The sequence below is a fragment of the Symphodus melops genome (genome assembly GCF_947650265.1).
Source record: "Symphodus melops genome assembly, chromosome: 16".
NCBI lineage: Eukaryota > Metazoa > Chordata > Actinopteri > Labriformes > Labridae > Symphodus > Symphodus melops.
Genome location: NC_136706.1, coordinates 20,731,402 through 20,743,902, shown reverse-complemented (window position 1 = coordinate 20,743,902; position 12,501 = coordinate 20,731,402). Strand labels below are relative to the sequence as shown.

The 12,501-nt window shown below is 41.6% G+C and overlaps 1 protein-coding gene across 3 annotated transcripts in view; it reads right to left on the bottom strand.

Annotated features, from left to right (window-relative positions):
- LOC306837522 (ras-related protein Rab-27B-like) overlaps positions 1-12,501 on the bottom strand; it is a 49,517-nt gene that overhangs the window by 24,515 nt on the left and 12,501 nt on the right. The window contains exons 2-3 of one of the 3 annotated variants that reach the window (XM_079365255.1): positions 2,643-2,833; positions 1,771-2,018 (exon numbers count right to left, since the gene is read on the bottom strand). The exons of 1 other annotated variant lie outside the window; for it this stretch is intronic. The gene's annotated coding sequence lies outside the window, so the exon portion shown is untranslated. Of the gene's footprint in view, positions 1-1,770; positions 2,021-2,642; positions 2,834-12,501 lie in introns of those variants that run through there. One more of the 3 variants, XM_079365256.1, reaches the window with a different exon arrangement.

Here is a 12,501-nt window from a genome sequence, read left to right as displayed (position 1 = left end):
TCGAGGGACCCCCTCTGCACTTGTGATTGCTGCCCGGCACGTTCAAAACTGACACAAAACCTGCTGAGAAACATTTGATATCTTACACTTTAAGATGTGCAGTTTAAGTAAAGACACCAAGATTACCTCGGCTGGTGAGGTTAAAGGTCATGGTTTGTGTTTGACTGCTCGATTCCGTGGCACGTCTACACCGCGCCCATCCTCCAGTCAACACGCAACTCTAGTTTCCTCTGAACACACCAAGGCAGGTCTCACATGTTTACAAGAAGCGGCTCTTCACTTCATCTCAACAGAGCCTGACACCAGCACGCGTCACACAGGAAATGATACTGTTGAGCACATGGTCAATTTAAAAGTGAAGCACCATGTACCCGACCGTATATCTCCTTACTATATCAACATCCACCTCAATATTTTGTGATGTCACATATTAAGATGCTTCAGACTGCTGTGTTTTACTGTGGTGCACACGCATGCAGTGGAATCACAGAGTTATGTTTTTGATATATTGGCTATATAACTGAACAAGCAGCCATATTTAATGGGGTTTGGCAGAGAAATAAGCCACAAAGACGTTTTTAATCGAAAACCAAGCTGACCAAATACGTTGTCGTATCATGTTCACATCAGTTCAAGCTTCCTAGTCTTCTGAGCTTGAGGGTCACAGAGATATTTGGATAAAAACTGCAGCACGTAAGGAGACGTTTGCATGCTGGAAATACTGATGGTAGTCAGGGACAATAACCCTCTGAGCTATCCAGACAGCTTAATGCCTGTCATAACAGAGTCACAAGCTCGCTCATTAAAAGAATAGCATCGAGTTCCCACATCTTTTTTCCCCCAAGTCGTACTTGCACCACTGACTGACTCCTTTCTTATAACTTTGTACCTGCAAGCCATTTGACACTCTGGTGGGACTGGGCCTTAGAGATACGACATAAAGAAGGAATGTAAATCCGGTTGTTTCCTTCAAAACTTCCCTAAGTCTGAGAAGAAGAGTAAATTAATCTTGGGTTGGGTGATGTTTTCACCTTTTTTCTCTGACTTTTTCTCTTCTTAGTCCTTCCTCCCTTGTTGAGATAATGTTGAAAGCTTTCTGAGGCGGCTGACTTTGAAAAATGAATGAAAGCATAACTAAAGCTAATTTGTAAAATACTTGGATAAGTGCTTTGAAACAGGACGATGCAGAGTGTAAAGTCGGCCTCATTTGACTGCCAGAGGCTGCGACTGCGATTTCTTTTGTCAAATCCTTACCAACAGCCAATCCTTCCCTTAAAATCAAGCGAATCAAAAAGAAAGATTAAAAGGAATTTAGTCAAAGTGGTGTCACGTTGTCTGATCAGAACACAAATTGAATCATGTCGCACATAATAAAATGAGATTGAGTTGAGAATTAAACGGCCCTGAGTGTCCTGCTTTGCTTCAGAGCTTCTCCAGTATCATGAGACCGAGCATGAGAGTAGATTTATGACCAGCTTACATCAATGAACGCTCAGAGTCCAGATAACAAGCCGCCTGGATGATGCAGCTGAACGCAGAAACACAGCAATAGTTATCTACTCACGTAAAAGGATGTGAGCACATCCACTGAAACAATTGCACCAAAAAGAGGCCCTTAGATTTTCCCTCTAAAAAACCTCTTCTTGGTCTCTACGTCTGTGCACAGAGCGTCCCTGCCTGCAGCCTGTCACATGCCCGCGAAACTCAGCAAACAGCATCTGAAATTAACTTATCCAAACAAACATCCTGCTGAGCGTCTGAGCGTCTTACCTCTCAGTCAGCGGCTCCTCAGCTGATTCTGCAGTGTGAGATCCTCAGGGAGATACCGGCCTTCCAGAGCAGCTGACCAGAAACCCTGCATCTACACCCACAGACGGACGGGACTGACGTGCAGACTGACTGACTACAGGAGTGACTGTGTAAGAGCCTGGCAAACTGGGTGACTGACTCTCGTTGAGCTGGAGGCAAAAGAGCAGAGAGAGACACTCCCCTCTCCGACCAGCTGACTCGCTGCCTGGCTGGAGGGAAGGATTGATGATAAGTTAAACAACTTCCTCTCAGACTGCTGGTTAAACCAACTCTCCCTATTCTGCCTGGGAATTTAAAGACAGACCTTTAAGTCACTACAAAACCAAAACAGGTCTTACACAGGGACCAATTTAGCAATTTTCTGATAAACTAGTTAACTCAATAATCACTAAATCAAAATCTGTATAACTACGCAACGGTTTTTTTGGTGGCTATTCAATTAATTAAATTCAATTAAAGGCAGAGTCTGTAATTTTTGCACCCCCTCCCCTCTGAGCTGCCTCTAAAGCCACGCCCCCTCACTTACATTCAACAGCTCAGCTCTGCTCTGAGAGTGGCCTTGTCCTCATCAAAGTGTTACGACGTGGCAACAACGTTTTTCATTTCTGTAAGGACCTAAAAGAGAATTTTAACTAATCTGAAGAAATATACCAACCCTGCCTTTAACTAATCAACTAAACTATATACTGAGGAGCGACATACCAGATAACCGAAGTACAAACCAACTCATGAATTACTAAATCAAAAAGCGACTGCTAAAACGGTTAAACAGACTGAAGTATCAAACTGATTTAAAAAAACTTAAAGCTGAGCAACTGAGAGAGTAAACAAACCTGGCAAGCTGGCTGACCTGGTTACTTTAAAGCTAATCAGTGAGCGGCCTGGTTCTTAGTTAGCTTCGTACTGAGCCTTCAGATGCAGTTCAGATCTTCCTCACCCCTCGTCCTCCTCCTTCATGTTCTGCTTCTCCCTCTCTCTGTTTCTCTTGGTAAAAAGAGGGTGGAGCCGAGCTACTGTTTGCAAGCTTTCAACACACACACACACACACACACACACACACACACACACACACACACCCCCTTATCAGTTTGGAAATGCAGAGCAGGTCAGCGTCAGGTCAGGTGTGTGTGTGTGTGTGTGTGTGTGTGTGTGTGTGTGTGTGTGTGTGTGTGTGTGTGTGTGTGTGTGGGGTAGTGGTAAAGCAGGAAGTAAGAAAGTAAATTATTAAATGGAAAAATGATTTCCATTACGTCATGGTAAGTCAAAACACTTACGACTTTACTTATGACTTTACTTTTAGTAAGTCGATGGTCTCAGCTGGATAATGAACCGTTACATTATAATGTCAGTATAGAACTATAATGTGATGTTACACATAAGACTGACACTTAAGCTGCTCTGTCGAGCCACACGTCATCATGAAACTAACTGATGTTAATTTTTGATAGCAGAATCTCACTTTTTTTTCCTTGTGGGCTTTTGAATAAGTTGAATGTTATTTCTTGTTTGTTGAGCGCTGTTTGTTTTTTGTGTGTGTGTGCAGGCACTGCACGAACTGGTGGCTATATGCATGTAGTGATAAGATCAGCAACAAAATCACACAACGTGAGGTGGTATTTTACCACAGCAATGAGAATAGTTCTGCTCCCTCAGCAGTTTTTCTCAGATACAATCTGATTAACACAAGGGGCTGCCCTAGTTAACAAGGTTTTTTTTTTCTTTTTTTAAATAGGGCCTAATCATCTGGAGGAGTCTCCTTCTTCATACAACAAACATCCCTATAATGCAAAAAGGGAATCATAATGAATAGAGGAGCGTCATGCAAAAATGAACACCTCTCTCTCTCTCTCTCTCTCTCTCTCTCTCTCCCTCTCCCTCTCTCTCTCCCTCTCTCTCTCCCTCTCTCTCTCTCTCTCTCTCTCCCTCTCCCTCTCCCTCTCCCTCTCCCTCTCCCTCTCCGGGAAGGGCTGCAGGTTCAGGTAGTTTGTTTTACTTTTGGATGAGTTGCTAATCTGTGGTACTTATTCTCTATTTATCTCTATAAAAACATTTCTGCATTCAAGTGCAGCTAATATTTCCTTCGAGAAAAAAAAACATTTCAAGATGAGCTGACAGATCTGATGGATGCTAATAATTTACAGACAACCCAGGATGAAGCCTGACCTCCATTCAACATTATAAATGATGTTTTCTTGTCTTCTTGGGAACGGACCAACAGAGCTTACATGTTTACTTTTCACTAACATGTAACATGGTCATGTTATTTCTGCAAACATCCCAATAATTTGAAGAAAATCACAAAAAAATATGCTTCTTTATCAGGATCCTACTGCTGAAACAGATACTGAAACCCACCAGAATCAGATCAAAGGGACCTTTCTCGTTTAGATGTTCAGACTGTAATCAATGCTGCAAACGTAAAAAAAAAATAGTCTTGGCTATAGAAGTCAATCTTTTTTTTTTTTTTTTTTTAAGTTTTATTTTTGGCCTTTTTTGCCTTTATTTGAGAGGGAGGACAGTGGACAGAGTCGGAAAGGGGGAGAGAGAGCGGGGAGAGACATGCGGGAAATAGGCACACAGGCCGCCCGCTCGCGAGGACTGAGCCTCAATACATGGGGTCGCGCGCACTGCCGCTGCGCCACCGGCGACCCCAGAAGTCAATCTTATATATTAGAGTACAGCCATTCATCCAGATACACGTACACGTTACCATGGTTACCGACTGATCTTTCATACAGAAAGAAGATTTCTCCCTTGAGAGCCCGCATATTCAACAGATGGAGTACATTTGTTTCGTAATGAAGCCTCTAAAATTATCACTTACAGATTTTTATCTTTTTTTCTCCGCTCTCTACGAGGGCTCATGTGTCCTGAGACGGGGACACATCTTCTCTCTGAGCTTCTTAAGTGTGAGAAAAACTTGAGTATGAATCATTTACCGTTTTAGAAATGGCATAAAGTGTATTTTAATGTTTCCTTCTGGACACTACTACATTCACGTATTGGAGGGTGTAAGAAAATAAAAACTGTGTGACTTCCGAGATGGGTCGAAAAAGCTTCAATAAATAATAAAGAGAAGGCCTCTCCTGGCCTCTCTCAGCTGGTTTAGAGTCTACATGTGTCCGGTCGGTGAAGCATCATGCAGCTCGTGTCGGTGACCTTTGGGCGACGTTAAAGGCCACCTAACCACAACAGCGACAGTTACCATGACAAAACAACATCCATCACAGGCTGTGCAAGAAAAACTGACAGCAGGAGACGACATTTAGTCACAAACGTATGAAACATTTGTCTCTGTTCCTTTCTGTTCTTTATGAAACACCCAAGAGTTTGAAGAAGTGTCGGCAGTGAAAGAAATACTCTTTTGAATGCTCCTCTCCTAAAATGAATCTGCCTTGAACATTTAAGCACTTTCAAAGGGGCAAAAGTGCTGAAAAAAAAGAAATCAAGCAAACAATTGTAGCAGAAATGCAGTGACAGTTTAAAAGTATGACACAGACGCCTATACTGGGAAAAAACAAAGACTGTAGAAAACATGGACGTCGTCTCAGTGATGTCACCAGTTGGCTCCTGAAGCGCAGTTTAAAAGCCTAACAATGACTGTCATCAAACTGTAAGTTAACCAAAAGTACATTTGAGACAGCTCAAACAGGCAAAGACGTGGAGCTAAGGCACGCCTTAAGCCTCCTGGTAATCAGCTACAACAAACCAACCTGTCAGTCAACTCCGCCACGCCCTGATTTATGCAAAACATATAGCCTCAAAATGATCAAAACAGATGAGTGACGCAAAAAAAAATCAACTGTTTAGATACGTGCCAATAAAGAATGTGAGTGGCATCTATCAAACATGAAAGGTAAACATAGTTAACCCACCGGAACATTGTGATAAACGATCATGTCTTTGTTTTTAGCTATTGAGTTATTGTGAACAGAATATTAAAGGGTCAACAGCATGGTAGGATGACTCTTCCAATCTCAGTTATACCGCTCGAAAAGCAGCAACCCTGTTGAACCATGCCAACGCACAGTACTTGTTTTGCATTGATGGCTGCCTGCTGTGTGTGTTTGTTTGTTTTTTATGGTACATAAGTTGCAATGTACCATAAAATGCAGTTTATACCCATCTTATGCTAACTTCACCATTTTTATCTGCTAGTTTGTACTAAAGCATTCAGAAGGTTAAGTTAGTAATAAGGCACCATTCACAGAAACCATAAGAGTGCATAGTTCACTACATGAGCACTGTTGGAGTTAATACGGCAGCATCAGCAGAACAGTCATGAATACTTCATCCTGTCATCCTGGTACACATGATTTGTTTAATAGGGTCATGCACTGAGCGTGGGCACAGCTATGAAAGACAACTGGAGCAAACATCCAAACAAAGCAACTTCCATTACTGAGATGGAATTTTCCACCTTTTTACGTTATCCCTCAGAGACTTTATACATGACTGTGTTTCGGGTTTTTTTCTTCTCCTGTAGCAGCAGTGGCACCAAACTGTGCCCACGACCGCAGCAGAGATTCTCAGAAACGTTTTAAATCCCACCACCCACATTAGCTGAATGTGAAAAGGCCAGCGGGGTCCAAACCAATCTGCTACGACTTTGACACGCTTCCAGTCGGGGACAGCAATTCCACACGATTCCCAGTGAACCAGAAAGAAGCCCTTAAAATTAATTGAGATAATATATTGGTTGGGTCTCACCGGAACAAAACACGGATGAACAACTGACACGGAGATGGAGACGAGCTCATTGAGGCCTAAAGCTCATAAGAGACACACACAGCTAGCATCAGTTTATCAGGGTCCACTGGTCATACTAACGTTATTACTGCTATATATTCTGAGAAGTGCCGGGTGTCTTTGTGTGTGTGTGTGTGTGTGTGTGTGTGTGTGTGTCCATATTTCATATTTGCCAATAATAAAAAAACAGTGTCCGCTGCATATACACTAATCTCTAGTGGCCACTTTTAAACATTTCCTTCGGCAGTAAAAACATTTCCTGTCAGCTCTGTCAGCTATTACACAGTGTGTTGTTGCATACTGGATTCTGATTGGTTAATAACAGTGTTCTTTGCTCTATGATTTCTGTCAAGCGGATATCTGTATGGATGAAGAGAGGGTAACAGGCCACAACAAGAATTTTTGAATTGCCCCCAGGGACAAATAAAGTTTTTTTTAATTAAATGAAAGAAGTCTGAAGGATGCAGTCAGTCGCTTGTCTTTGGCAAAAAAAACAAAACAAACAAACAACAACAACAGGGTAAGAAGAGAACAAGCAAAGGGGAGCAACAAACTTCAACAATCCGTCAAACCAAAAGGCGATTAGAGAGAAAGTGCCAACTCTGAAGGAGAAGCTTTAAATGACCACAAAATAACTGATTTTGGACGACGGTGGTGATTAAAGGCTGGTTAATTAAAAAGAAGTTAATGACAGACATCGACGGTTGGAAGGCAGAAAACACTGATCATACACCAGATCATACACCAGTGATCCTTCAATCAACTCGTCTCAATTCACCATCAATTTAAATTCTCAGTTTTCATCCCCGGTTCAGCAGAGTTCAGTCGCTGTGCAAAATGATTTTAAAATCAGAAAGTGATGATTTGCACACTAAAGACTCCTCTTTCTTAGGGGAGATAAATACTTCTGACATTTGGAAAAAAGCTTCACGTTTGATTTCAAAATGATTGAACAAGATGTAAAGCCTTCCCTGATTAATTATTTGGACGTCCTGGTGTTCAGATAAAATATAGATGAGACTGAAGATTCCTTCATTCACAGTTTATGTTTCTTTTGTGTCAGTATAGAGACTTACCACTATAAGACGATTAAAACAAGCAAAAGCCAAAACAAACTTCCAAAAACAATCTCTCAAGGTGTCACATCGATTCGATCTGAATATTCTGCTCTTGTGTCTGAAGAGCCTTCGCCGAGCTCCAGGTGGAAAACAATCGGTCAGTCATGCAGTTTTTATTACAGGCCTGTTCAAAACACTGAAGGAATTCGTATTCTCCCATTTTAAACTGTTTACCCAGGGAGAGACGCTCAGCAGAACACGAACAGTGACTCTTTCTCCCTGTAAGACGAGGAAACATGACAGCTTGTAAGGGAAAGGTCAGCAGTTCAGAGCCCAGCAAGAAGACGAAGCTACGGCTGACATGTAGAAGAGGAAAATATGTTTCAGTGTGAGTGAAATGTACAAACAGCAGAGCTCCATTACCCCTGCATCCTTGTTGAAATAAATATATTAATGAATATACATGACATCACCAATGAGCAGCACAAACAAGTGAAGTCAGGTATCTGAGTCTGCTGGTAACAATGTTAAAGCAAAGGGAATAAAAGTTTCTCTCAATTCATCTTCCATCTGGTCTCAGGGATTTTAATCCAAAATCTACATTTTCTTCATGGCGTCTCCTGGTTGAACTAAATGGTGATGAGGCGTTGTGGTAATGTTGCATAAATTAGGCTGCTTTATTCAATCAGGGCTGCAAACAACAAACACCCTTTTCACAACCACCAAACTTCAACAGGAGCTTATCGACACTTTTTACTGTAATACAAAAACACCTTAATCATGTTTCTTGGAAAGCAGGTTTAAGGAATTTGCAATAAATATTTTTCTCTTAAACTTCTCAAATTGTACCAGGCACGGCGATAAAAATAGTTTTCTTCTTCTTCAGTTCGATAGCAGGACGTTTTGGGAAAAACGCAGATGAAGGGTTTTGTTTTGGCAGCTTCAGAAGACGTGAAAGAGCAAAGACAACACGGCTGTTTCAAGTCTTTAGCAAACGTAAAGGAAGAAAAAGACACGACAGAAACGCACCGTGTTATTCTCAAAGACTTCCAATTGGGCAAGAGACTGAAGCAACTGAAAAAGTTAAAGTTACAAAAGCTGAGTGATGTAACTTACAAAATGCATGACATCATCACGCTGCGCCTTAACAACGGTTCCTCACAAACTTGAAGGGAACATTTGTTTAGAAACTCAGACGCTTAATGTGGCAGACGTTGTTTCCTGTTAGCACAATGGAGAATTGTAGCAGAACAGCTGATTGTCATGTCATTATGTCATGCTCGTCACCGGCCACAGGGACGATAGCAGCAAATGGCATTTGCTGATGTCATGACCACATCCTGTTTTAGACGAACATCACGGCTCCAACAACAGCAAATTACTGAATTATTGATACATCTCTGGGCCTTCTGTTAGGATGTCAGCAACAAGAGCTGCCTTCACGGGGTTTTTAAAATACTCAAAATATTTCAGACATGAAATAACCAAACCATCATTTAAACATCACACATCATCTTTAATGCAGGCGGCTCCACAAGCACCGGCTGCCAAACAGACGACCATTCACTCACTTCAAACATACATGCATATTAATACAGAAACGACGTCAGCCGTCTGTTCCTGCAGGGGGCGCTGGAGTCCCGTTGATGGCAATCACCATGCTGGAAATGCTGTCTCAACCTAACTTGCAGTCAAATCAAACAAAAGGCTGAGAGCTGGAGCTGAGGCGGGTTTGAAGCCTCTTTACAAACCGTGAGATCAGGTCAGAGACGCACTTTATTGTGAATAAAGCTTCCGACATCAGATTCTGTGCAGTGACCACAAGAGCTCCTGTTTTAAATAGAAAAGAAGGATAATGGGCTCGCTGTGAAAAGTGGCGATTGCAAAGTGGCATGACATTGAAATCCTCGCCGTCTGTGCTAACGGTTCAAACTCATCCAGCTCTTGACCGATATGTGGTTCTTGCTTCAGGAGATTCTGGAGGCGAGAAGTCCTCAACTTCAAACCATCTGTCACAAAAGTGTCTCTGTCTGTCTTTGTGCTCATGGCCAAATGACCTAGCGTAGCTTGCTAATCAGTTTGTGATTGCAGAGACTGTTTGATGTTGCAGCTGATGGTAACAGAATGCAGGAGTGGGTAGGTGCATCTTCCTCAGCAGATCAAAATGACACGTTTCCAATTTTTCTCTTTAAATTGTGACTTCGAACTTGAGTTTTTTGAAGAATTAAGCTAAGAAGGTTTATTGTGTGTTTTCTACATCGGCAGGGACAACTGCATACAAGTCACGCCTTCGCAAGTCTTTACCCCAGTTGGCCGGCCCTATACAATAAGAGTTTATACAGAGAGTATTCATGTGGTCATCAAGTCTTACACTTCTTGAGTTTTGAAAACTGTGTTCAAGGTCTAGTGATGTGAAAATATGTTGGCTGTCAAAGCCGCTCCTCATTCAATGGACGGTCTCTTCATGCAATAAACTGAAGGAAGAAAAAGTCCAGAAAAAAAAAAAAAAAGCATGTCACCTTTAACTAAGAAATAAGGTTAAATGAAGAAGTAAATGAAGGAGAAGAAACGAGGAGGATAAAGAAAGGAAGAAAAGGATGACGACAACTCTTCAGTTTAAAAATGCATGAGTCTCCAGCCTCTAGCAGATTGCCTCTGTGTGTGTGTGTGTGTGTGTGTGTGTGTGTGTGTGTGTGTGTGTGTGTTAGCATTTAACAGAGCCAAGAATGAAGAACAGATAAAGAACAGTTTAGTGAGTCGTCTCACATCATGTGCTCATGTTGCACACAACCTGCTGATTTCTTGAATGTGAGACAGGAAGAGATGTCTCTGTTTGCCTGATAGAAATAATTCACATCAGCTGAAGCTCAGGGAGAAAAAGTCATACGTCCCACAATGAGGAGGAGAAGGAGGAGGAGGAGATAACAACAGCCTGAAGAAGGGGGGAAGGATGGAAACGAGACAGAGGTGCATTCAGATTGTCCTTCATATCTCCTTCTTTCCTTTAAGTGGCGGCCAGGATAAGAGCGCTTCAAATTCTCTAAAAGTTAAGGAAAGGAGGGTCCAATTGACTCCTTTAGCACAGGAAGCACTGGACCAGTCCGTTATGAAAGGAGGTGAGAAAGTGCCGCCCCACAATTCTCTGCGTCCGCCACTTTTAAAGCGACTCACACATCCAAAGATTTGTTGGAGGAGAAATGTGGAGACAATCTGCGTTTGGTTTTTATATTGATTTGACTAATAATTAGTTATGGCCTTTGTACTGATTTTATTTATTACTGTTCATTGAGTGTGTGCAGAAGGTGAACGTGACTTTTAGACATTCTTGTTTCATGTTTCGGGGAGATCCTTTGCTGTTATTTGATGTTGATTTATTAACTGTAATAGGCCTATGAAACCCTGTTTATAAAAAAAGAAAAGGGATCATGGAAGTTAGCACTGCAATCATTTGCCTTAAACAACTATGAACAATAACTGAACTTTTGTTATTGTCTGATAACTATTGTCTTTAGTGCACTGTGTGGCACATTGTTCAGCTGCAGCTTTTTTAAAACTTGATTTGTAAATAAGTTTGCATTGACTGGAATTCAAATAATTTGCAGCAATGTTAATAAAATCATACATTTCTTCATATCTTCAAAAAAACTGTGAGGGGGAACAATCCTAAATGTATTTAAACCAAAGCCCACCTTGTGCTGAATTATAGTAAAGAGTAACTTCAGTGCGTATCGATGAGAACCGTAATGACCCCCCAGTGGATTCAGATCTAAACCACCGCAGTCATAAATAATGAATTCCTCCTTCAAACCATTCAGTGAATCTCATTGACTTTAATGAGTGAGTGATGTTAGCATGTTCACTGACATTGGGAGACATCAATATTTTCACAGTTAATAATGCAGAAGAGCAAAGTGGGAAAGATGCTTCAAATGCAGCTCGAATGTTGGAAAACAAAACTGTTCTGTTGCAGTGGAGATTTCCATGTTTGAACTGCCCCGTCCTCAAATGTGATGCTGTGATGGTCACTGAGGGGGGTGGTTGTTCATTTCAGGTCACTGATTCAGGAAAGCGGGCAACAATAAAACACAGAGAACGGCTCCTTAAAGTGTCAAAGTCTAAGTCGACTATATACCGTGGCTAAATTTACTGGCTGTAGCTTCGATTTATTAGCCTGCTCTCCCAGATCTACGACCTGTACATAAAAAAGTGTGCGGTGACCAGATAGAATATCAGCAGCGCAGTCTGGCATTATTTTGATCTAGAAAATGTTGATGAAAATGTAGCATCAGGTTAAACACTCGATCAGTCAGAGCAATGTTGGACCATATTTAGCAAAGCATGTGGATGCTAACCAGCAGGGAGGACCAAAAGCTGGCAGCGCGAGCCACATAAAGCAAGTAAACCAGTTACCTGCAGAAAATTCATAAATTGTGTGACTATTTTCTTACCTTGAGACTTTTTTAAATTCAAGCTTTAATCCAAAAGTTATATATTTGTTGCCTAGGGACATCCCTAGCATAGACGTTTTACTACCGTCACCAACACAATTTACTTACCAATAAAACAGCACCGATCCCTCAGCTGGGAACATCCACAGCAGCACAGTGACGGTTTCAAGCAGACACTCACAGTGATGGAAGGTTCAGTGACTCCTGTGTTAGTGTTTGTAAAGTCTCCTCCTCTACTTTGATCATTTAAGAGAGAGAATGGTGTTGCAAACCTTTTTAAAGCATCTATTTACCAATGACAGAAACCATGTTAAAGACAAATTAATTTGACGTGTAATTTTGTTTTCTAGCTTGACCCATGTCCCATCTATTAAACTGGAAGAGTTACGCTTCATAACCTATACTACAGCCAGTCAGTAGGGGGCGCTCCAAGTGTT